Raw genomic sequence first — 25,387 nt, forward strand, 5'->3', positions numbered from 1 at the left:
CCCAGGACCCTGGGATCATGAACTGAGCTGAAGGCAGAGGCTTTAACCCACTGAGCCACCTAGGCACCCCTATTTTATCTTTAATAATAGTATTATACTATGATATGCCTTGGTACCTTCCTCATTAACTTTTGTGTCTTCTGTGAGTATTTTCATTGTGGTTACCTTACAGATTGCTTAAAACAACTTAGAGGTAAAAAAAAAAAAAAAAAAAAAAAAAAAAAGATTTTAAATCTCATACCGTCAGTTGCACAGAAAACTCTTCATCCTGTCTCCACCCCTGCACACACTTTGTTACCGATATCACAGAGTCTGTCTTTAAGTCATGTGCCTTACTACCTACATCAAAGATTTTTATACTCTCTTAAAAATAAAATTCTGTAGCAGAAATAAACGTCAGGGATACCTAATTACAACACTTACAACACTACAGGTTTGTGTAATTATCTAAATATTTATGTTTAGAAGACAGCTTTGTGTCCTCATGTGGTTGCAGTTTGCGGTTTCTGTGTAGAATCCTTTTCATTTCATTGAGAGCATGTTCCTTTTATGTGTCTCAGAGGACAGGTTTTCTGGTAAACTTAGAGCATTTTTACTTGGGAATGTCTTCATTTCTACATCTGTGGAAAAGAGTTTTGCCTGATAAAGTACGCCTAGTGGCCATTTTTTATCTTGCAGTACCTGAGTACTCGATGCCAGCCCCAGTCCTGTGGTACCCGCTGAGAATCATAGAGGAGAAGCTTGTAGTCTTTCCCTATGGAATAGGTTAGATTTCAGCTTTTCACAAATCTATGGCATTCATTAGGTTGAGGATTTTCCTTCTCTCTCTCCGTTGAGTGTTTTTAATGTACATGTTACATGTTACATGTTTAAATGTAACATTTGCCCATATTTGTATTCTGTTTTCCTTAATATGATCATGTCAATTTTGATCTTCATTCTGCTAATGTGGAGTCTTCAAGTTATGGTTTTCTATATGTTGGAGTGTCCTTAACTTCTGGACTGTTTACTACTTGATGATCTTGTAAAAAGGGAAAATGTGCTGTTGATTCAGATTGCTATTTATTGTAGACTTTGAGTGACTATTCCTCACAGGTAAAGTTTTGCAAACTTCGTCATTTGTAGTGTCTTTGTCTAGCTTGCATGAGCTGGTAATGCGGGTGCCACAGACAGAGTGTTCTGCTAATTTCTCTGATCATCACTCCTTGGAAATATTTGAGGAGATTTGCAGTCCTTTCTTCTTTAGTGTCTTTCTGTGTATAAACAGAATTCATCCAGCACAAAATTTTTGTTTATTGGGAGTTTTTTTTCTTTTATTCATCCTTCATTCTGTTTTGTGCTTATACATCAGTTATTTATTTATTTATTTATTTATTTATTTATTTATTTGAATGATGGAGTCTAAATTGCTTATACTTTTTTCTTTGAAATTCATACTCATTTTTTGGTATGAATTTGTGGGCACTGATTACCCATTGTTGTCTTTATAAGTACTTTTATTCATACGGTCATTTATACTGTATCTACACTTCTTCACCTCTCATTTTAGTCGGTCTTTTCTCTATTATTCTTCATTTAGTTCATGGGTTGTCAATGATGTTGATCTTTTCTGACAAATGACTCTTCCTATGGTTGATATATTCCTATTTTTTTGTACTCTGTTTGGTTCATTCGAGTTTTCTGTTTTCCATCATTCTGCTAATTTTACACTCATGCGACCCTTTTCCTGATGGTTAGAGATAAAGGAAATTGATTTTTGAGACAGCAAATATGTGTGACCATACCGCAGAATTAGATATTAGGATATATGGTCAGTATGTTATGTGCCATGTTACATTTCCATGGAGAAATGAAGTCCTGATGAGTCCTTCTCAGCCATCTTTCTGACATGGTCTGATTGACTTGATGCTTCTATATTAGCATTCAAGGGTATATTATTTTGAATGTAGTAAGTGCAATGATTTTATTTTATTTGAAATCTTTCAGTTATATCTTCATCTGACATGAAGAATTTCAGCCTAAAGTGCAGCATAGAAGGTTCTTTCTAGAACAGACCAATGCACAGACACAAACATAGTGCTGTTGAGATTTTACACTTATGCACAGACTGGGGCAATGATGGGGACAGTGAAGGGCATCAAAGAAATCCTGGACGATACACTCAAACCAAGGAAATTGCCTTAATGAGAATCTCAATGCCCCAAATGGCGAGGATATAAACTGCTGTGGAAAGCCTCCCTTTTTAAGTCAACTGTTCTGCAGAGCAGTGGGTTTCTGTCAGCACAAGCTCCAATCAGATAGTCAAGCATAGCTATTTGTGGACAGACCATTTGGAACATCTGAAAAGTAACCTAGCCCATGCTGAGAATAATGATTTGAGCCATTTGGAAGATAGGATTGGCCTGGCCCCTCAGCCAGATGTTTCTGATCATCAGAGATTTAGAAATGAAGAACAAAGTGTTCAATGGGATCCATTCAAGAGGGACTTCACTGAGAAGTCAACCCTCCAGAATGACCAGAGGCTTCTCACTGGAGACAGAATTGCTCAGTGCACTGAATCTGAGAAAACATCGAACCAGAGCTCCAGCGTTCACAGATGTGTCAGGGCTAGGTTTGCAGAGAACCATTATGAATGTGATAAATGTGGAGAAGGCTTTTATCCAAGCTCTAACCTCAGTTTACATAATGGTCACTGTTCGAGACATGCCTCATAACTATAACGAATGTGGGAAAGCTTGTAACCAGTCCTCCAGTGTTGGTGATCATCAGAGAATTCACGAGGGAAAAAACCCATTCAGATGTAATAAACCAGGGACCATGATTAGTCAGTCATCAAGCCTAATATCAATAAGATAATCCTTAGAGTAAATGACACTTACATTTTTAAGGAAAGTGGTAAATCTTTGGACTGCCACTCAACACTATCTCAATATTAGCAAATGCATACTGGAGAAAAAATGAAATATGAAGAAGGTGGTTAAACCTTTAAGGACTGTTCATCAGTAAATGGACATAAGCAAATCTGTACTGGAGGGAAACTTTACCAATGTCAAGAATTTGGAAAGTCACTTAACCACAGCTCAAAGCTTATGAAACATTGTAGAATTCATACTGGAGAGAAACCTTACCAATGTGAAGAATGTGGGAAGGCCTTTAAACAGAGCTCAGGGATAACCCAACATCAGATAATTCATACTGGAGAGAAACCTTACAAATGTCAAGAATGTGGCAAGGCCTTTAACATTAGCTCAAGGCTTACTCATCATCACAGAATTCATACTGGAGAGAAACCTTACAAATGTCAAGAATGTGGCAAGGCCTTTAGGTGGCCCTCAAACCTTACTTGACATCTAATTCATCCTGGAGAAAAACCTTACAAATGTCCAGAGAGTGGCAAGACCTTTAACTGGTCTTCAGAACTTACTCAACATCACCAAACTCATAGTGGAGAGAAACCTTACCAAAGTCAAGAATGTGGCAAGTCCTTTAAACAGAGCTCAGCACTTACCCAACATCACGTAATTCATACTGGAGAAAAACCTTACAAATGTCAAGAATGTGCCAAGGCCTTTAAGTCACCCTCAGAACTTATTAAACATCAAATAATTCATATTGGAGAGAAAGCTTACCAATGTAAAGACTGTGGGAAGGCCTTTACATGGCTCTCATCACTTACTAAACATCACTGAATTCACACTGGAGAGAAACCTTACAAATGTCAAGAATGTGCCAAGGCCTTTGTCCAGCAGGCACACCTTACTAAACATAGAATTCATACTGGAAAGAAACCTGACAAATGAATTTAATGTGGCAGAGCTTTTAACATGCAAACAACCTCACTGGATGTGAGAAAATTCATACTGGAGAGAAACCTACAAATGTAATGTATATGAGAAAACGCCCAAGGACTGCTCCTCCCTTACTTCATATCCGATTTTATATAGGAGAATAACTGTACACAGAGAGAGCATGTGTCTGACCTCTCAGAGAAACTCCCAACTTACTTAACATCCTAGTAACCATATAGGAGCAAAACTGTAAGATGTAAAGAAAATGGATAAGCCTTTTTTGGAATTCAATCCTTACTCAGTCTCACAAAGTGCATACGAGTTTCAAACCCTTGTAACATAATGTGGGTAGATGTTCATTTTAATAGACACTGGCTATTATCCACCAGAGAGTGCATTCAGGAATGTAACTTGAATGGCATAAATATTTAGAAGACTATTTAATTGCACCTTAAATTCCAATAAATGTAACATAAATCAAGTAAATGGAATACTTTATTCACTCTATTCAGACATTACTCTGTATGAAAATAGGAAAATTCAAACATTTAGAACGTGTATATGGTATTCTGCTTCAACAAATTTAGTGAATGGACTTTTACATATGTATAAGGGATTTCAATATTTTTGTGTTTTACGTTGACCCTATGTGACTTTTGTGACTAACAATATTCATGTACTTTACTCTGAAATCTCTCCTGAGAATCCCTTTACCTCCTGCTGAATATGGAAGAGCATGTGGCTGATTGTTGCTCCATCAAAGATATCAGATGCCCTGCTACATTAAGTGGATGTATGCATGCTTAATTTTCTATGGAAGATGTAGGACCATATAATATAACAACATACGAGGAAAATCTCTATGGAGATGCCTATGGTTAAAATATTGATGTAAGCTACCATGAAGTAGGTGTTCAGAACATGTTTTAAACTAAAGAACTTCCTCAATATTAGAAATAGGAGGTTTTACTAATTGTTCTTTAAGAAAAGGAGGTGGCAGGCAGTACACTACCAAGGTGTCCTTATAAGCACCATCGATTCGTAGTATGACTTGATGTGGTTAAATAAGGAAATCCTGACAGATGAGAAGCAGGGTAGCTAACCCTTCCCTACAATGCCATACCACTGAGCATGCACATTTCTTAGGAATGTACCTCAGTCCTGAAATTTTGGAAATAGGGATTCCCATATCCTTCCGACAATATGCGAATGCTTCTGCACATGTGTATTCTGTATTTCGAATGGTGATGATAGACTGGATTTGAAATGCATAACTTAGTGTATGTGTGAATTTAATATATTTTCATTAATAAAACCTAGTGTGTTTTAACATATGGATATGGGTATGTCATGAATGATGTGCTATCCTACCTCCACTATTAATCTCTCTCATTGAAGGTTGCAGGTTAATGATGGAATCAATCACCTATTTGGTACTGGAGTAAAACAATATACCTAGTAATCCAGTTTCCCAGTGGTCTGAAGGTTTCAGAGGTATGTGACTGTTTTACCCCTAGTCTATGCTATGATTTTCTCCTCTTTGTGAATACAATGATATTACCATGGGTGTATTACCAAGGTATGTAGCATAGAGATATTGTTGGTGTTTTAGCTCACATACTCCATGATGTTGCTACTTGGCATTGATTTTGTGTAGCTAGTAGTTTTGTTGGGGCCTTACACTGACAGGAGCCCTTCTCAGTAGTGCATTCATGCTGCAGGGTCACAAGTTAGTGGAAGATCTGATAGGACATTTGTACCCTGTCCTTAGGACCCACCATCTCTCCTTTCTTATAATGCTTTCCCCCCCATGTCCCTCAGAGAAACCTCCCCCTCCCCCAGGTCTTCCCTAAGTCTGTTTTAGTCAGAATGGCATATTTTGCACTTAGACTTGGGACTCTATAGTTCTGCACCATGGCCCCAAATGAAATCATGTACCCCATGTTCTACACTGAGTGTTGTTTTGATGTGTCTATGAAGTACACATGCGCCTATGACCATGCTATGTGTGTCATAGATACCCCTTAAGAAAGAGAAATCTATCCTGATAGAAGTGATGTTGTAGCCCGAGAAGAGACAGAATGTATTTAAGATGACAAATTATCATGTAGAGGAGAAGTGTCCCAAGTTACCCAAGTGACTCCTTAGATGTAGAAAAATAATTTCTACTTGTTTTAGGTCCTACTTATCCCTAGATCTTTGGTTGTATTCTCCCTGATTTTTCTTTCCATCTATGTAGGCACCACAGCCATTCTTTTTTGCCTGTGCTACAGAGACAGTGTCCTCAGATAATGCTTCATTGAGATTACATAGATGGAAAGCCACCGGGTATTAATTCAGACATTTAGCACGACCATGTGGGATGTGAATCTCAGTAAAATTTGAGGGAGGCACCACTCTTATAAAGAATGACAAGACCTATTAATAGGAAATGTGAGGAACTCTTTACAGTGTGGGGAGGGAATAGGAGGTGGCTCCCTTGAGTCACTATAAAGGCACAGGCAGCTCTCGCTGGTGTCATCTGATGAATACACGTAATGGGGAAACAAAAGCCATTTTTGCCAAATGTAGGTTTCTCTGGCTAGGGAAGTTTTGTTTTATGTTGATGATTTGATTGACCTCCTGTGTCTTTCTGAGGACTAATGCTGTTGGATGTCAGTGATTACTGTATTTCCCCTGGCTAGATCCGTGACAAGGGATGGAGGAGGCATTGGAGGATGCAATCATGTGGGCAGCTTTAATATGTCACACGGTAGAATAGATGTTTGAGATGAAGAAGCCTTCTGGGCAGTGGAATAGGCGAGATCAGCAAGGCATATGCTGTGGTTGCTCCCAAGGCCTGTTTCCCAGGTACATAACCCCAGTCAAGGTAATAAGATCCACTGTGGTTGGGTGATCCTTGAGGGAAGCTCCTTCCTATGTGGGACCTTCTACCCTTTCCTCAACGCCATAATTCTATGGCACCTGGGTGGCTCAGTTATTAAGTGTCTGCCTTGGGCTTAGGTCATGAGCCCTGTGTCCGGCTTCCTGTTCAGAGGGAAGCCTACTTCTCCCTATCCTCCTGCTGCTGCTTGTGTTCCCTCTCTCACTGTGTCTGTCTCTGTCAAATAAATAAAATCTTAAAAAGTATAATTTTTTATTGGGGGGTAGGAAAAGAATAAATGAAACAAGATGGGATCAGGAGGGTGACAAACCATAAGAGATTCTTAATCTCACAAAACAAACAGGGTTGCAGGGGGAATGAGGGTAGGGAGAGGGTGGTGGGGTTATGGACATTGGGGAAGGCATGTGCTATGAAGTGTGTAAACCTGGTGATTCACAGACCTGTACCCCTGGTGCTAATAATACATTATCTGTTAATAAAAAAAAAAATAAAGAACTAAATTTTTTTAAAAAGGGAGAAAAAAATAATATTTTTAAAAATATAAAGAAACTGGTGGAATCATTTATAATCTACTCTGTCTGCAAGATCCCACCCCCTTAAGTGCTAAGCATGCAACCACCTCCTTCAGACATTAAAAGTGTAGGTCTTAGGGGCTCTGGGGGTGAGTCAGTTAAGTGTCTCACTTTGGCTCAGGTCATGATGTGAGGTTCCCAGCACATAGCCCTGCAGTGGGCTCCCTGCCCAGTGGTCAGTTGGTTTGTCTCTCTTCCTCTGCCCATCACCATCCATCACCAGGAGGGCATCTCTCTCAAAGAAAAAAAAAATGTAGCTCTTTCTGAGCACAAGTCCCACCCACATGCTACTTCAATAAACTTACTAAGTTGCACCATAAAGCATCACAGAAGTTCTTCCTGACCACTGTGCTGAAGGATCTGATAATTTTATTATCCAGAAACCCAAGCTGGCTGCCATTCCATTGAAAAGCCAATGCATAGGGCATGAGTTTTGATTGAAATGGAATATCAGCATTATTCAGGAGGTGAGCCACTTGGAAAGAAGACTCATGATCAAAAATCAACTCCAAGGAATTTACCAGGCCTTCAGAGTTTAGAAGGAACTTGAGGACAGTGAATCAGGAGGAGGGAAGCAGGACAGTCTGACACAGTTCTTGATGGCCTGTGCGCTCACTGTGCCTCCTATGGACATTACAGAGGTGCTTGCAGTATGTGTATGTGTCATCAGGCGTGGTTGTGCCGGGGGTGGGATTACCAGTCCTTCTTGGAGACAATGTGTGATATATAGATGTACAGAGAAGGGTTTACTCTATCATTCATGGAAAGGTGCACCCAGAAATTTAAAGGCTTTTAAGTTGGCCCAAGAGGCCAAGGGAGGGTTTCAACTTAAGTTAAAAACCTGTCTTGGGGCACCTGGGTGGCTCAGTGGGTTAAAGCCACTGCCTTTGGCTCAGGTCATGATCTCAGGGTCCTGGGATCAAGCTCCACGTCAGGCTTTCTGCCCAGGGGGGAGCCTACTTCCCTTCCTCTCTCTGTCTATTTGTGATCTCTGTCTGTCAAATAAATAAATAAAATCTTTTTAAAAAATGTTAGAAACCTATCTTCAAGGTTTGTCCTGTGATACAAATGGCATTATTGCCTTCTGCTACAATGCTGAGTTGTGTGTGTGAGTGTGTGTGTGTGTGTCTGTGTGTGTGTGCATTCAAGAATCAATTAGATGGGGGCGCTTGCGTGGCTCAGTGGGTTAAAGCCTCTGCCTTCCGCTCAGGTCATGATCCCAGAGTCCTAGGATCGAGCCCCACATCGGGCTCTCTGCTCCACGAAAAGCCTGCTTCCCCCTATCTCTCTCTGTCTGCCTCTGCCTACTTGTGATCTCTGTCTGTCAAATAAATAAATAAAATCTTAAAAAAAAGACTCTCTCCCTCTGCCCCTTCCCTTCTCTCTCTTTCAAATAAATAAATAAATCTTAAAAAAAAAAGAATCAATTAGATGGAGGGCCTTTATTAGGAAGAAAGCTGGCCATGATGTGGGAAACAAAGGCAGAAGAAAACATACTAATATCCTTATACCTACAGGTCATTGACATATCCTTGAAATAGGCAGAGTGACATTCCTCCAAGGACTCAACTGCCATGATGTTAATAGGTTGCTAATGGGAAAAGACAATCCTGACCTGAACTCCCCAACCTTACAGCAGGATCCTGTAAGTCTACTTTAACATAGAACATTTCCTTTGAAAACTTCCCTTTTCTCTCAAACCCCCTAGCTGCCTATTGGTAAACATCCTCCAAGCAGATGGCCCACGGATAAACATCAGAAGGGTTGCATGACTAAGGATTTTTGGTTGGTAATAAATGACCTTTTCCCAAGAACCGATAGCCCCCTCAAGGTCCTGGATACCTTGCTTCCAAATTTCCTTAGATACTTGTACTGTATCAAACCCCCTCCAACTTGAAAGTATATAATGGGCAACGCCACATGTCAGAGTGTGATCTTTCTTCCCCTGGGTCCTGTCCCCATGCTTTCATAAAATCACCTTTTGCACCATAGACATCTTGGGAATTCTTTCCTTGCCATATTTATCAAACCATAACATTCTTTCCTACATGGATACCAGAGATTCACAGTTTATATTACAAACAGTTGCCTACCTATAACAGATACATGAAAAAATGTTCAACATCATTAGCCATCAGGGAGATTCAAATCAAAACCACATTGAGATACCACCTTACACCAGTTAGAATGGCCAAAATTACAAGACAGGAAGCAAGAGTTGGAGAGGATGTGGAGAAAAGGGGACCCTCTCACACTGTTGGTGGGAATGCAAGTTGGTGCAGTCACATTGGAAAACAGTGTGGACATTCCTTGAGAAATTAAAAATAGAGCTTCCCTATGACCCTGCAATTGCATTCCTGGGTATTTACCCCAAAGATACAGATGTAGTGAAAAGAAGGGCCATTGGTACACCAATGTTCATAGCAGTAATGGCCACAGTCACCAAAGTGGGCAAAGAGCCAATATGACCTTCAACACCTGAATGGATAAAGAAGCTCTGGTCCATATACACAATGGAATATTATGCCTTCATCAGAAAGGATGAATACCCAACTTTTGTATCAACATGGATGGGACTAGAGGAGATTATGCTGAGTGAAATAAATTAAGCAGAGAGAGTCAATCATCATATGGTTTCACTTACTTGTGGAGCATAAGGAATAGCATGGAGGACAATAGCATGGAGTAAAAGAAGAGGAGAAGTAAGTTGGGGGAAATAAGAGGGGGAGATAAAGCATGAGAGACTGTTGACTTTGAGAAAGAAACTGAGGGTTATGGAGGGAATGGGGTCTGGGGTTGGGTGAGCTTGGTGGTGGGTATTAAGGAAAGCATGTATTGCATGGAGCACTGGGTGTGGTGCATAAACAATGTTGGAACATTGGAAAAAGATAAAACTGCAAAAAGAAGAAGAAGGAGGAGGAGGGGCGGGGGAGGAGGAGGAGGAGGAGGAGAGTTGCCTACCTGGAGGACAAACCATTGTTTAATAAATATTTCATCTTTCCTTTCTCTTCTGAATATAATCCCCTCTTCAGAAATTCAAAATCCTACCTCCTCCTTCTTAAGTCACTGTGACACAGAAGCTTCAATCACCTTGTAAGGACCTATTAAGCAAGAGGCTTTCATTAAAGTTAACCTGTCCCTGCTCCCCTTCCCCCAGGGGATTTACTTATAAATCCCTAAAACCAGTCCCTAAAACCAGCTCTAGGTAACAAAGCCCAGATACAAGGGTAGGTCAGGCCAGGTGGAGACATCGGATCAGAGGGGTTGCATACTGTTTCCCTAGCTACCAAGGAGTCTGAACCCACCCTTTGGGCACCTTTTGGGGCCCGAATTCTGACCAAGGTGATAAGCTGGTTCAAATGTCTACTAGGGTAAATTGTAATTCAACTGGTCACCTAGCATCACTGTGGAGTTTCCTGTGTTTGTGACAATCTCATTGGCCACCTGTGCGTGGACAAGCCCAACTGCATAGCCTTTGCCCTTAAAAGCTAGTCTGCGAAAGAGAGAAGTTTCGCCCTCTCTTGTAAGAGGTGCATCCCCGAACGTTAGGTTAGATTCTTGATGCTTGGAGCAAAATAAATCTTTGCTTGACTTTCGCTTTATATCAGTCTCACTCCTTTAATCTTGGACCCATTATTGGGGCATAACACACCTCTCCTTGAGCCTCATGTCTTTCTCATTCCCATAATTAAGAACTTCATTGTTTTCTCTACTGAAAATGTCTTACATAATTTTAAGTCTTAGACCAGCCGAAGAATTGAGAACAGCGCAGGAAAAATAAACTTTTCTCTCCTCACATTGTGTGAACTGACCTCCAGGCTTCAGACCTGGAACAGAACGTGCAGACAGAGCCGGGGATCAAGGGCAGCTGGATCTTCATTGCTTTGTCAGCCAAGGAGGCCTCAGCAGGTCGGGTCTTCAAACCTGCAGCCCACCTGGGGAAAGGGGCCAAGAGTTTGTGGGGAGATGCTGGATAATGACCGATTTCCAGAGGAATTGTGTCTGTGCTGCCAGCCTTGTTCATCATGTTGTCAGGGTGGAACCAGGTTCCTGAAACAAAGGGCTGAGAAGTGAGAAGAGGTCTGTGGGGAAGAGAAAGGTTACTTTTTTGGAAATGGAGTCTCACTGAAGCATTAATTGCTTTTTTCTTTGTTCAACTTGATGCCTTTCAAGTGGTTTTCATTTCAGTCACCAAGACAGTTAATGTAAGAAGACTTCATATTTTACACTGAGAAACCACTCAGTGTTTTCTGAAATGGCAAAAATAAAGAAAAAGGATAACATCCAATTTTCCTGAGAATGCTGAGAATTAGAATTCTCGTACATCGCTGATGGGAGGGTAAAAAGAACATGCAGTGTGGAAAACTGTGTGGCAGATCCTTATGAACAAAAACACTGAAGGGGAATATTTTGTCACCCTAACATATGTATCTTTGGCCTGAGCATTATTTTCTGCCGGTTATTCTGAATCAAAGGCAGATAAAGAAAGAGATCTGAAATCCTGTGTTTACTTTGAAAGACACATTTGCATTTATACAGGAAAGTTCAGTCTGTCAGGGGTCTCTCTCTGTGTAGCAGAAAGAAGGAGAAGGTGTCAGTCTCCTGAAACACTGGTGGTGGAGAAGGCAGGGCTCGGACTCTGCTCCCAGCCCCAGCCTTGGTTCCCCTGCTTGGCCTGGTCACCTCCCCAGTTCCTTCCCAGCAGGGTCACCTGTGGATTTTCAGGAAGGATATTCTCTGAGGGCCTCCCCCTCAGATTCTCTCAGTTGGTTTGGGCGAAAACAACACTGTTGTGTTTAAAGGCTCCAAGAGATTCTCAGCGAGGTCAGGGGGAGGTTGAGGGCTTTTGGTTGTTTTCTGAGAGTGGGTTTGCAGCTTTGGTCCTGGAGAGGTGATGGGGTCCTGCTCCATGAGTCTGGGAGGATCGGGTCCCTGCAGCCCGCAGTTCCGATGCTGAAGCTAAAGTTGTGGGTGGCAGTGGCAGGGAACCCCTCCCTCCCCACAAAGCAGGTGAGAAAAATGCAGGGTTGGGTGTTCTCACAGGAGCTCACAGTTTCTGAGCTGCTTGGGACACAAAGGACTGGGAAGTTGGGCCTTTTCTGCATCTCTGAGTCCTTGCCCAAGGGCTAGCCGTGTGAGGAGGAGCTCTGTTGCTGGATTTCAGGGCATTTTCTCCTGATGCAGCTGTGATTTCTCCACAGATCCCTCATGAGGACGAAATCTAGAGGTGGAGGTGAAGGCAGAAATGGCCGGTTCTCAGGTGAGCTTGGTGTCCCTGCGGAGTTGTGTCCTCTGTTTCTCCGCAGACCCTCGCGTTTAGAAGCTGCAGATGTGGATGCCTCGAGCTCGGGTGCTTCTGGCTTCTGCGTTCACTTGTTTTTAAGATCTGGTCAGAATTGATACTCACCATTAGGTCTTTAGAATGTTTCTCTATGTCCCAGAGCTTTCTGTCCTGTCCCCAACTTGGCTTCGATAGTGTATGAGCCATTGTCACTTTGAATTAAAGTCCCTCGAGGAGTGACAATATTCTGATGGTGGCAGATCCGCATGGGAAGGTGTGGAGTCCAAGATTCCTGTGGCTGATAAGGTCTGGTCCTGGGATGTCAGGGAGGGAAATAATTTCTCTTTTGAGCTCATCTGGATTTTCGATCAGCTGTGTGCAGCCAGGGAGTCAGGAAATGCAGACATAAACTCAATGAGTATGAGTCCAGAAAAACTTGAAAGCTTCTCATTCTAAGAAAGGGAGTGTGTCTGTCTTCATCTTTAGCACGTCAAAGATATATTCTACTTAAAGTCCACTAGAGGATGGAGCCTGGGGGGCTCAGTCAACTAAGGTTGGACTGTTGATTGCAGCTCAGGTCGGGATCCCAGGGTCCTGGACTGGTATCCCCGCTTCTGGCTCTGTGCCCAGAGGGGAGTCTGCTTAAGATTCTCTCCTTCTCCTGCCCTTCCCTATTGCCTCTAAAATATAAATCAATCTTGGGGACCGAGGGTGGTTCCATTGGCTAAGAGTCTGCTTTCTGCCTTCAGCTCAGGTTGTGATTCTGGGGACCTGAGATCCAGCCCCACATTGGGCTCCCAGGTGCCCAGGAGATGAAGTTCTAGAACATAGGTGAGGTTCGGTGGGGTGAAGTCTGGAGCCAATGACCAAGGAGAATTCTTGAGACATCTTTGGTGCAAAATGGTGGGTTTTTTTTTTTTTTTTTTTTTTTGAGGCATAATTTTTTTTTTTTTATAAACATATATTTTTATCCCCAGGGGTACAGGTCTGTGAATCACCAGGTTTACACACTTCACAGCACTCACCAAAGCACATACCCTCCCCAATGTCCATAATCCCACCCCCTTCTCCCAAACCCCCTCCCCCCAGCAACCCTCAGTTTGTTTTGTGAGATTGAGTCACTTATGGTTTGTCTCCCTCCCAATCCCATCTTGTTTCATTTATTCTTCTCCTACCCACTTAAGCCCCCATGTTGCATCACCACTTCCTCATATCAGGGACATCATATGATAGTTGTCTTTCTCTGCTTGACTTATTTCGCTAAGCATGATACGCTCTAGTTCCATCCATGTTGTCGCAAATGGCAAGATTTCATTTCCTTTGATGGCTGCATAGTATTCCATTGTGTATATATACCACATCTTCTTGATCCATTCATCTGTTGATGGACATCTAGGTTCTTTCCATAGTTTGGCGATTGTGGACATTGTTGCTATAAACATTAGGGTGCACGTGCCCCTTTGGATCACTACGTTTGTATCTTTAGGGTAAATACCCAATAGTACAATTGCTGGGTCATAGGGCAGTTCTATTTTCAACATTTTGAGGAACCTCCATGCTGTTTTCCAGAGTGGCTGCACCAGCTTGCATTCCCACCAACAGTGTAGGAGGGTTCCCCTTTCTCAGCATCCTCGCCAGCATCCTCTGTCATTTCCTGACTTGTTGATTTTAGCCATTCTGACTGGTGTGAGGTGATATAAAATGGTGGTTTATTAAAGCACAGGGACAAGACCCATGGGCAGGAAGAGCTGCTACCTGCTATTCTGAGGAGTGGCTGATTATAAACACAAGAGTTGGGTAAGTGAAGACAAAGGGGGTGTTCAGAAGGGCTATCCAGATAAGGAAGACTGTCAGGATATTGAAGGCCTGGTTAATGTCAAGCCAATGCCATTTTTCCCATCATGAGGCACTAAGATAAAGACAATTGGGAGTTTCTTGGGGAATGTCACATTCCTCATATCAAATGTCCTTGTTAGTGAGATTTAGGTTTAGAAGAAATTTAACTTTATTTACATTTCCTTCTACCTCAGCCTCCTTCATTTTTTATGGGGGGGGAGGGGCGACATTAGGGCTTGAGTAACTGAGTTATTTGCCTCTGGAAATTGGGCTATTGATAAAATAGCTTCTTTGTTGTAAATCACTAGGACATTTGTAGATGGAGGGAGACTCCTGTCTTGCAGGATTATGATCTCTGCAAGTTAACTCTTTGTTTTCCTTTTAGGGCAGCCAGGGGTGCCTGAGGAATGTTACACATACTACAGAGGGGAACGGGTGGAGAGGGGGTGCAAGATGCCAGCTTCTGCTTTGTCCTCAGCCAGCCTCCTGCTCTTTCACATTCCCCCCTGAACAATTTTGATCCTTAAATCTTTAAGGTAGTTGAAGGTAAAAGGTCTCATCTTCTGTAACTTCTTCCTGCTGAATAGGGTTATGGAGTTGTCCCTACCTACTCAGGTCAATATAGATCAGTTGAGGAATGTGTAGGGGAGTTACAGAAGATGGAGGCAGCTGAATCCAGCACTGACAGTGAAGAAGTGTTTCTGTTTGTGGTAAGGATCGTCATGAAGTCATTGCAGCAATGGAGTCTCAGCACCAAGTAGAGAAACATTGAACAAGGCAACACATTAAGATTAATAAGTCTATAAGAATGAGAGCCCCAAAAGGAGATTTTTAATTGTTGGCCATAGTCCTCCTTTAAACCAGGAACTTAACCAATCACTGAGAGGAAGAGAAGGATCTTGTAGAGCCTTAATCTGGGTATTCATATCTTTTACTAGTCCTGTGACATTTTTGTGATAGTTTGGGGTGTACTTCTGCTTTGATAACTCCCCATGTGCCACCCTGTGCTGCTGTCAGGACATCTAAGGCCATTCTATTTTGAGGACTTCCTTGCGTATCTGTGAGACTTCGATATTAAGTAAAGAGATGCTATTTAGTGAATCATTGAGTGCCTTTGTAGTATATTTATTAAGGGCTTCTACATGCCAAATGACACCCTCTGGTCCCACAGATGGAGCAAAAATGGATGTTAAGTGACCGCACCATTTAAAAACAGATCGTGTCCATCTTTGCTTTAAATGGGGGAGATTAGCTGGAGTGGTTATGGTTTTAGTAATGTGCCCAGGAATCCAGGCAAATCCCAAGGTACAGCGACCTATCCATTCTGGAGGAAGGCAGGGCCACAGGTTAGTTCCACAGATACAGTGGGTTCTGTTTGGAGCTGACCATCTAATGCCAGGTCGCCTTACCCAATCAGTAGCAAACCAATCAGTAGCTTGGAGTACTATTATTTGGGAACACATTTCTTTTCTTTCTTTCTTTTTTTTTTTTTTTAAGACTTTATTTATTGGGCACCTGGGTGGCTCAGTGGGTTAAGCCGCTGCCTTCAGCTCAGGTCATGATCTCAGAGTCCTGGGATCAAGTCCCGCATTGGGCTCTCTGCTCAGCAGGGAGCCTGCTTTCCTCTCTATCTCTCTGCCTGCCTCTCTGTCTACTTGTGATCTCTCTCTGTCAAATAAATAAATAAAATCTTAAAGAAATATTTTATTTATTTATTTGTCAGAGAGAGGGAGAGAGCAAGCATAAGCAGACAGTGTGGCAGGCAGAGGCAGAGCGAGAAGCAGGCTCCCTGCCCATCAAGGAGCCTGACGTGGGACTCAATTCCAGGATGCCGGGATCATGACCTGAGCCGAAGGCAGCTGCTTAACCAACTAAGCTACCCAGGCCTCCCATTGGGAAAACATTTCTAATGATAGCCATCCCAGATCTTGTGTGTTATTTGCCCAAGTATCATATGTATAATTTCTTTGTTCCCGGCATTAAACTGCCTTTTGAATGAGCTGTCCAATAGTGGGTGTGAGCCACAAATATGTATCCCAGATTTGATATATGCCAGCCTCAGTATAGCGATAAGAAGGGTTTTGTAACTTAGGCCCATATTTGATTGGGGAGTTATGGCTTGACAGCAATCCCCTTTCCTTCCAAATAGCTCCATGGGCATGTAGTACCAGGAAGGCATATTTAGAGTCAGTATTAATGTTTATTTGTAAAGCTTTGGCAATTGCAAAGTGCTAGTGAGCATTATGGCATACTTAGCTTTTCTTATTCTTTTTATGAAAAGTATTGTCATCAGTAAACCAACCGTCATTTGTATTTTTAACAGGGACATCTTAAATCTGGCCAAACAGAGTAAGCAAGATCAATAACTTCTGAACAGTTTTTGCTCTATAGAGAAAGAAACACAATGGTCAGGTTCAGGCATACGGGTAACTAGGTTTAAAGTTTGACAAGTTTTAAGTATTATTTCTGGCATATCTGTAAGTGTAGCCCAGTATTTAATGAGTCGGCCCCCATCATCCATTGGTGGCCTTTGGCTTCTTAGACAAATCTGGACCTGATGTGAAGTCATTACAGTCAGGGACTGTCCCATAGTGAGCTTTGAGGCTCTTTTTATGAGGAGGGCTGTTCTATGCTTAGCTAAAGCATCTGTTTGCAATTGCACCTCAGAGGTGGCTTCTAGGATAAATATGACTAAAGGAAGAAACCATTAAGAAGCCCTTTGAGTGGTCCAGCCTTAATGATATCCTGATTACAGAGGATCATTGGCAAGTGGGAGAAAACTTATTAAGAGATAAGGATAGTCCTCCAAGCATCATCCAATCCAATCATAGTGGGATCGTCCATTACCTCCACAAGTCCATAGTTAATGCTATTGAGTGCGTATGCTGGCTTTTAGGCAGTTTCATTATTCCAGCCACACACAAGGTGATACTTAAGTTATACAATTGTTGGGGAATAAATTTCATTTTTTTTTTAACACTTACTTAAAGGGAACAAAGATGGGACAGGTCTCGGTGCTGAGTAGATGTTCTAACTTAAACAGAACACAGTGTTCTGTTGGGAGTGATTGAGTAGCCCAATGGAAGAGATGAAACAGATATAGGCTGAAATATTGGCCTGAATTCTTCATCTGGGGAGAGGACCCCTGTCCAAGACTACACTACTGACTCTGAGTCTAGAAAGAAAATTTTCACTTCCTTTCTTCCAAATCCTGTCCAGTTCTTCTGTCCCATCTCTATTTTATTGATGGAGGCATCACAGTTGACTTTTCCTCCTGTGTTCTGGAAACCTCATTGTCACTCCACTCCCCCTCCCACCTAAGCCAGGCAGGCCCTTGCCTACCCTTAAGGGTAGCTTGGAGTTTTCTAATGCCACTGTAAATGGTTGATAACAGGATCACGTGAGGCCTATGTATGTTTTAAATACAATGTTGTCACCATTGCACTGGAAGAGAAGCAAAAATCCATCACTGGGCCACAGGATTAGTTTAGGCATTTGGCACTGGAAGTTGTGAGGACAGATAAAACATGATGTTGTGACAATTTGAGAGAAAGGTAAGTGCTATGGAAATGAAATATGGCAAACTCTTGAAACATGAACAAAGATGTGGTAGAGAGGTCCCTTTGGTCACTGCAAGGCCTTAGGAAGCTACTCATGATCAGCAAATGGGACAGAGATGTGTTCCTGGGAAATGTGGCTGTCTGGGACGTCCGATGCTTTTCTCATGACTTATTTCCTGCTGGTCCTGAGGACCAGTTGCTATTGGATGACAGAGATAACTGTACTCTCTGAGGCCCAGATGCATGGCGTGTATGGAGAGGGGGTATTGGTTGATTAAACATGGTGGGCATAGTTTAAAGATGTCAGATGACAGAGTAGATGTTGAAGATGAAGAAGGCTGCTGGACATTACAGTGAGAACCAGCCAGGTGTGTGTTGTGACTTAGTTCCTGCAGAGGTTGTCAAATTTTGTCTGGTCAGAATCACCGGGAACACTTTAAATGTGCAGCCCTGTGCCCAGCCTTACATTACCATGTCAGTAGCTCAGGGGTGCAGCCCCCCACCTTTCCCTTCTTACCCAGTCTCAGGTGACTCTCTAGGGACTAGACCTTGTGACCCTATATCTGGGGAAACATTCATAGTTGCTTTCTTCAGGAAAGGTAGAAGCCCGTGTGTAATGTAGTGAGATACACAGGTGATGCTGAACATGTGGCAGGACCAAAGGCCATTCTCTGTTGCAGGGCAGGACTGCAGACTGGGCTCTGAGGCTGCTCAGAATCACTGATGAGGTTTCCTGCTCATGTAGAGCAAGAGGTTATGCTCAATGTTTGCTCCGTGCTGCTGGCTTGGTTTTCTCCCCAGAAGCCTGTAAGAGAGGCTCTGACATTGTCTAGGGTCTCTGTTCAGGCTTCTAGTGGCATAGGAATGGAGGCTAGGATCAGCCATGGGAAGTGACTTATAACATGCATAGCTACCCAGACAAAGAACAGAGAATGCCCTAGTTCAGAGCATTCTTCTACCTTCTACATTCATGCCTTCTACCATGGCGTTGGATGGATGCTACTTTGTTAGGTTCACAGAGTGGCCAGGGATGTGTCTTTGGTGCTACAGTGTGCATCTTGGGTATCTTCCAGACCTTTGCAGTTGACCTTATGGCCAATGGTTGGAAGATCTTAAAGTCAAACCTTCCAGGTACATTGACTTTGGGATATACCCTGCATGTGACTGCATAGCAGAGCCAGGTGAGCAGCAAAAGATCATGAAGGAAATTATATCTGTACTGTGGTGGATATCTGAGCCAAATCACACATGTGCCTTATACAGTATTGTCACTCTTCCTTGAAGTCATGTGGTGACCTCGTAATCTGTGTGAGCATTTCCTTGATTGCCGTTTTAGTTATAATGGTCATTTCACTCATGTTTACATATAAGAAAGCTTGGTAATATAGTGATAGCATCTTGATCTTGGGTCGAGGACAGATGAGTCTATTGTACAGGAAAAGAGATGGTCTGTTGTCATGGCCAAGGATCGGGCATATATGCTAGATGTTCCTTGAAGATACTGGGGTTTCCTATGCTCAGAGTCTTTAACACAAAGCCACCGCATTTTCAGTGTGTCCCTGTATGAGTTGGGGGTGGGCGGCTGGCCAGTGGAATTAGTGTGATGAAGATGTTTATGATGTTTGCTGTGTCATGAGCCATAAGACACTTGAATTTCGGGCACCTGGGTGGCTCAGTGGTTTAAGCTGCTGCCTTCAGCTCAGGTCATGATCTCAGGGTCCTGGGATTGAGTCCCACATTGGGCTCTCTGCTCAGCAGGGAGCCTGCTTCCCTCTCTCTCTGCCTGCCTCTCTGTCTACTTGTGATCTCTCTCTGTCAAATAAATAAATAAATAAAATCTTTAAAAAAAAAGACACTTCAATTTCAACCTGGGAACCTCTTGTCTTCTGCCTATATTGGAACACTGTTACAGACCAACGGGTTACAGTATAGAATGTGTGTCATCTTGGAATTTTTATATTTATTAAGATTATCCGTGAACTTTATTCAAAACAAAATAGACGTTCATAGGTCTGTTTCTTGTTTGTTCATTTAAGTTGTTGTTTTGGTTGTACACATAAGTGAATATGTATAGTATTTGTATGTCACTTAGTTCACATCGTATAACACCTTCTAGGTCAAACCACATTATCAGAAATGACAAGACAGAATGAAAAAAGCTGAAAGAGACACAAATACAATGAATAGCCTGAATGTAACCAGTGTGGAATGGAGAAGGATGATGGGCAACATGAGGAAATAGGCATGGGAAGTACAGGCTTCCATGGAGTGAAAAGAATACAGGGAACTCCTCCAATGGTTTTTCCATAGCATTTTATGGTGCCAGATATTAGTGACTATTGGTGAGTATAGTAGCACCAATAGAGTTGTTGAATCACCATGTTGTACACCTAATGTAATGGGACATTTTAAGGTATATATTAATAGAAAGGAAATCAAGATGATTCCAAGAAGCATATACATATGTAGATTAAACTTGTGTCTTAAGAAGTTGCAGGTAAAGAAAACTAACCCTACTCTTCCAAAGAAGCCAATCCTAAGTACTCACAGTAGGATAAAGTCCTAGGAAAGCAAACTGATCTGTATCACAGTGGAGATAAATATTCCTTAATGTAGAAGTGAAGGAACAGGGAAAGAGAAGCATGTGCCCAAAAGAGCAAAGAAGGGAACTGGAAGACCAAGAAGAGCCTGTGGTCCTCACAGGCAGCCCAGGAAGAGCAGTCCAGGCCGTCCATGGAAGAAGAGCAGTCATTTCTGTGAAAGCTTCTTAACTCCATTTCCTTGAGTGTGGTCTCCCTCCTCTCACCACTGAGGAGCATCAGGAAGGCTTTTTTTTTGGAAGTGGATTCTTCGGGGAAGACCAGAAAGTGCAACCAGGTTGTAGAACTGCTTATTTTAGGGAAAGTCAGTTTTCAGAAAGAAGCCTAAGTTCAAAGAAGTGATCAGTAGCCTGAAGCCATGGGTAGTAGTAAAACTGCAGGGGAAACTTGAAATTTATAAAGGCCATGGATGCAGTGGGCTCCAAGGTACAAAACCCAGCGTTGCAGCCAGAAGCAAATTGCACCGGCATTTCTTGTGAAGGACGGAATTGTTTCCATGAGTATGGTGGTATGGGAAATTGAAGAAAGAAAAATAAGTGGAGGTCCAGAGAAGAGTGATTGGGTTAAGTTTGTTATGCAGGAGTAGGGTTGGCTTGAATGAAGAGTGAAGGGAAGCGAAGGACTCCATACTCACCTGTATGCCCTGCCCCGTTTTTAGGAACCTTTGAAACTATCGTGATTCAGTCCTGAAATTTTGAGCAGAGCATGCATTGTTGATCAGTGGCACATGTGTGAAAAGTAGAGACTCAGACGCCACCCAAATATCCAAATCAGACTATGAATTTTAACAGGACCTTCAGTTCATTGTCATTCCCATTAACATTGGAGAAGTGCCCATCTAGCTCAGCCAAACTCTTCCATTATTCTGCTCCTGGCGTCATGTCTGTAGGATATTAGTTTGATAACTGTGCCTTGTTGTATGCCTTAAATCAGGATATATGCTCTTCATTTCCCAGATTATTTTGAGTATGGGTTATTCCTTGACATCCACATAACAATAGGATGGATTTTGATCTTTGTGCACAAATGGCATTGGAGTTTTGGTAGAGATAGCATTTTCTGTAGATCCTTCAAGATTTATTGTGTTTCAATTATTCCAGTGAAGGAATAGTTAGGTTTCCTACTTAAGAATCCTAACTATAGGTTAGGTTACTAGGATTCCTTCACAGTATATTGTATTTTTCATTGTTTCTGGTTTGACCTCTACCATTATGTTAAATTGCAAGCATTTATTGGAGGGGGATGGGGTTTACTGTAAATGCATGATGTCTCTGTTTTGGGAATTGTTCTTTGTTGTGTAGAAACAAAACTAATTTTTAATGTGTTGGTTTGTGTACCAGCTTTAAAAAATCCATAGGAGTTTTATCAGGATTAAAACAATAAGGATTCCCAGGAGAAGAAATGGCAGTGGCATAGGAGGGTCCTGTGTCCTGTCATGAGACCACTAGGCAACTGTCAGGTCATCCTAAATGCCCCAGACATTGGGCTGAAGAGTGACAGGAGAAACTCCCCAAGTAAGAGGAGAGAAGAGGCCACATGGAAGATGGCAGATAGTGTGGAGACATGGTTTAGGGAGGAAAGGAGTATAGCATTGTAGAGGGCAGGGAGCCCTGGTTGTGCGGTAGGTTTCGTGACAGAGGAGCACTCAGGGGAATGCCTAAGGAGGTTTCCCAAAGCCATTGGCTTGGAGAGGGAGAAGGGCTGAATTTTCTGAGTTCTTGGAACCAGCACATCTTAAAGCCTGGAGGTTTAATGGTCAGCAGGTTTGGATAGGATCGAATTAGGAGGACACCTGGGTGCTCCTCAAGAGAAGGATGGCAAACAACCTGGGGGCAGCAAGCATGGAAACAGTCATCTGAAGAACACCTGGGGCACACAGTGGGGAGAATATTCAGTAATCTAAGAGCACATTCCTGAGAGGAAACATTCAGTGACATGTGGCTTCCAAAACATGGGAGCCCTCTCCTGTCCTATAGCATAGAGACTGAGCCCCACTCAGTGAGGATATTGGCTGTCTGCCTTGCTTGCACCAGGCTTCACCCCCTGTGACCTGAGGGGACTTCCCTTCTCAGTGAGGCATGCCTCAGGCTAAGCAAGGTCAGCCCCTGCCCACATCATGTCTCCTGAGCAGGGATTCTGCACGGCTGCAGTTCTGGTGGAGTTGATGTCAGGTGTCATGGCCGGTGCAACAACACGACCAGGGTCGAGAGGGTAAGAGGATGGTGAGATGAAGACGAGACATAAAGAGATGGGGACAGGAGGGACACAGTGGATGATGTCCAAGCAGTGCCAATTTTATTCAAGGCATCAAGGCATTATCTAGCTAAGAGAAACAACTACAAAAAAAGTATCCTTTTTAAACTGATTATGAAAGAGTTTGCAACATGCATAGAATACCCTTCAAGCTTTCCCATTATCTGTTTTCCAAGCACCAATAGCAGACCCTCTGGCGCCAGACATACTAACTTTAAGGCTACTCAAGACATACTTTATGTAAACACAGCACAATCTTACAATGGTGTAGTTTATGGCCTGTGCAAGGACAGCACAATCCCACAATGATTTAATGAGCAAGCCTGTTTTGCCCATTCCAAATAAGCACATGCAGGCAACCACGTTGGCCAGTCTTAGGATCCATAGCTCAGGCCCTTTCTAAAGAGCTGCTCAACTTTCCACTGATGGGGTTATTAACCCTTGGGCTTCCAGGAGGCACGAGTTGGGGCCTGGTTTGGTCTCTTGACTCTAGCCCAGTCCGATGCTGCCTAAGGAGTCAGGTCTCCTTTTACAATCAGAGCAGAGCTCACCTAGTTCAAACTGGCCACATTCATGCCAGGGACCAAACACTGCCCGTATCAGGCAAGGGGAGCCCCTGCAGACCACTGGTCTGAATGATACAACAGTTCACATCATTGACTTTCTTAATGCACAGAGGAAAGTAGAGACTTAGAGAAATGCCAAGATGAAATAATTTATCCCAAAGAAAACCAGCAGATAATACCAAGGTCAGAGATAATATAGAAACAGTAGTAAGGAGCTTGATGGAGAATTTAAGGTTGCAATCATAAGGATACTCAAGGAGTGAGAAAACAATAGTGAGAACTTTACCACAGAGATAAGAGTTAAAAAATAATTGGGTGCTGGTGCCTCACTTGGGGAAGTACTGACTCTTGATTTCTGCTCAGATCTTGATCTCAGGGCCTTGGGATACAGGCTCAAGTCACACTGTGTATTCAGTGTAATGCCTGCATGTGATTCCCTCTCTCTGTAGCTTCCACCCCAAATCTTGTGATTCCCCCCTCAAATATTGTTGCCTCTTATAATTTTATTCCTACAGTCAGTTATACTTTTTTGGCTTTCACTTCTTCACTTGTCATTATAATCAGTCTTTTTTCTGTTATTCTTTATTTAGTTCATGGGCTGTCAGTGTTGTTGATCTTCTGCCAAACAACTCTTCCTGTGCTTAATATATTCCTATTTTTACTGTACTCTTGTTTGATTCAGTTCAGTTTTCTGTTTCCATATCCTCCATTCTGCTAAGTTTGAGCTCATATGATCCTTTTTGTGATCGTTAGAGATACAGGAAAGGGATTTCTGCTACACTGTGACCATATCACAGAATTGTCTATTAGGATATATGGTCAATATGTTGTGTGCCATGTTACATTTTCATGAGGGAAATGAGGTCCTGATGACTCCTTGTCAGCCATCTTTCTGACATTGTCATTGATGCTTCTGTATTAGAAGTCTTCAGTACATTCTTCTGAATGTATTAAGTGCAGTGCTTTTACCTTTATTTGGTATATTTCAACTGTATCTTCACATGAGACCCAGAGTTTCCTGCTACAGTGGAGCATAGAAGGTTCTTTCCAGAATGGGTCAACACACAGACACAAAGATAGTGCTGTTGAGATTTTATACTTATGCACAGACTGGGACAATGATGGGGACAGTGAAGGGCCTCAAAGAAATCCTGGACGATACACCCAAACCAAGGCAATTGCCCTTAATGAGAATGTCACTGCCCTAAATGGTGAAGGATATAAACCGCTGCGAAAATTTCCCTTTTAAGTCAACTGTTTCTGCAGAGCAGTGTGCTTCTGTCAGCACAAGCTCCAATGAGATAGTCAACCATAGTGATTTGTGGACAGACCACTTGGAACATCTGGAAAGTAACCTAGTCCATGCTGAGAGTAATGATTTGAGCCATTTGGAAAATATGGATTGGTCTGACTTTAAATCAGAGATTTAGAAATGAACAAAGGGCTCAGTGGGATCCATATGAGAGGGACTTCACTGAGAAGTTGACCCTACAGTGTGACCAGAGGCTTTTCACTGGAGACAGAATTGCTCAATGCACTGAATCTGAGAAAATACTGAACCAGGGCTCCAGTGTTCATCGATGTCAGGGGTCGGTTTGCAGAGAACCATTATGAATGCGATAAATGTGGGGAAGACTTTAATCCAAGCTCTAACCTCAGTTTACATAATGGTCACCATTTGGGAGACAGTCCTCATAAATATAATGAATGTGGGAAAGCTCATAACCAGTCCTCTAGTGTTGGTGATCATCAGAGAATTCATGAGGGAAAAAGCCCATTCACATGTAATCAACCAGGGACCATGTTTAGTCAGTCATCAAGCCTAAACGTCAATGAGATAATCCCTCAGGGAGAGGAAACTTACATCTTTAAGGAATGTGGTAAATCCTTTGACTGCCACTCAACACTATTTCAAGATTGGGGAATGCATACTGGAGAAAAAGTATACAAATGTGAAGAAGGTGGTCAAAGCTTTAAGGACCGTTCATCAAATGGACATTCACAGATCTATTCTGGAGAAAAACCCTGCAAATGTCAAGAATGTGGC

At 42.4% G+C, this 25,387-nt stretch overlaps 2 protein-coding genes and 1 pseudogene across 2 annotated transcripts in view; 2 read left to right on the forward strand and 1 right to left on the reverse strand.

Annotated features, from left to right (window-relative positions):
- The window catches only part of LOC116580001, a 217,219-nt pseudogene extending 213,267 nt beyond the window's left edge, over positions 1-3,952 (forward strand).
- The window catches only part of LOC116579132 (zinc finger protein 11-like), a 1,039,038-nt gene that overhangs the window by 436,603 nt on the left and 577,048 nt on the right, over positions 1-25,387 (reverse strand).
- The window catches only part of LOC116579165 (putative protein ZNF720), a 794,777-nt gene that overhangs the window by 355,158 nt on the left and 414,232 nt on the right, over positions 1-25,387 (forward strand). The window lies entirely within an intron of this gene.

This window comes from Mustela erminea, chromosome 19 (genome assembly GCF_009829155.1).
Source record: "Mustela erminea isolate mMusErm1 chromosome 19, mMusErm1.Pri, whole genome shotgun sequence".
NCBI classification, from domain to species: Eukaryota; Metazoa; Chordata; class Mammalia; order Carnivora; family Mustelidae; genus Mustela; species Mustela erminea.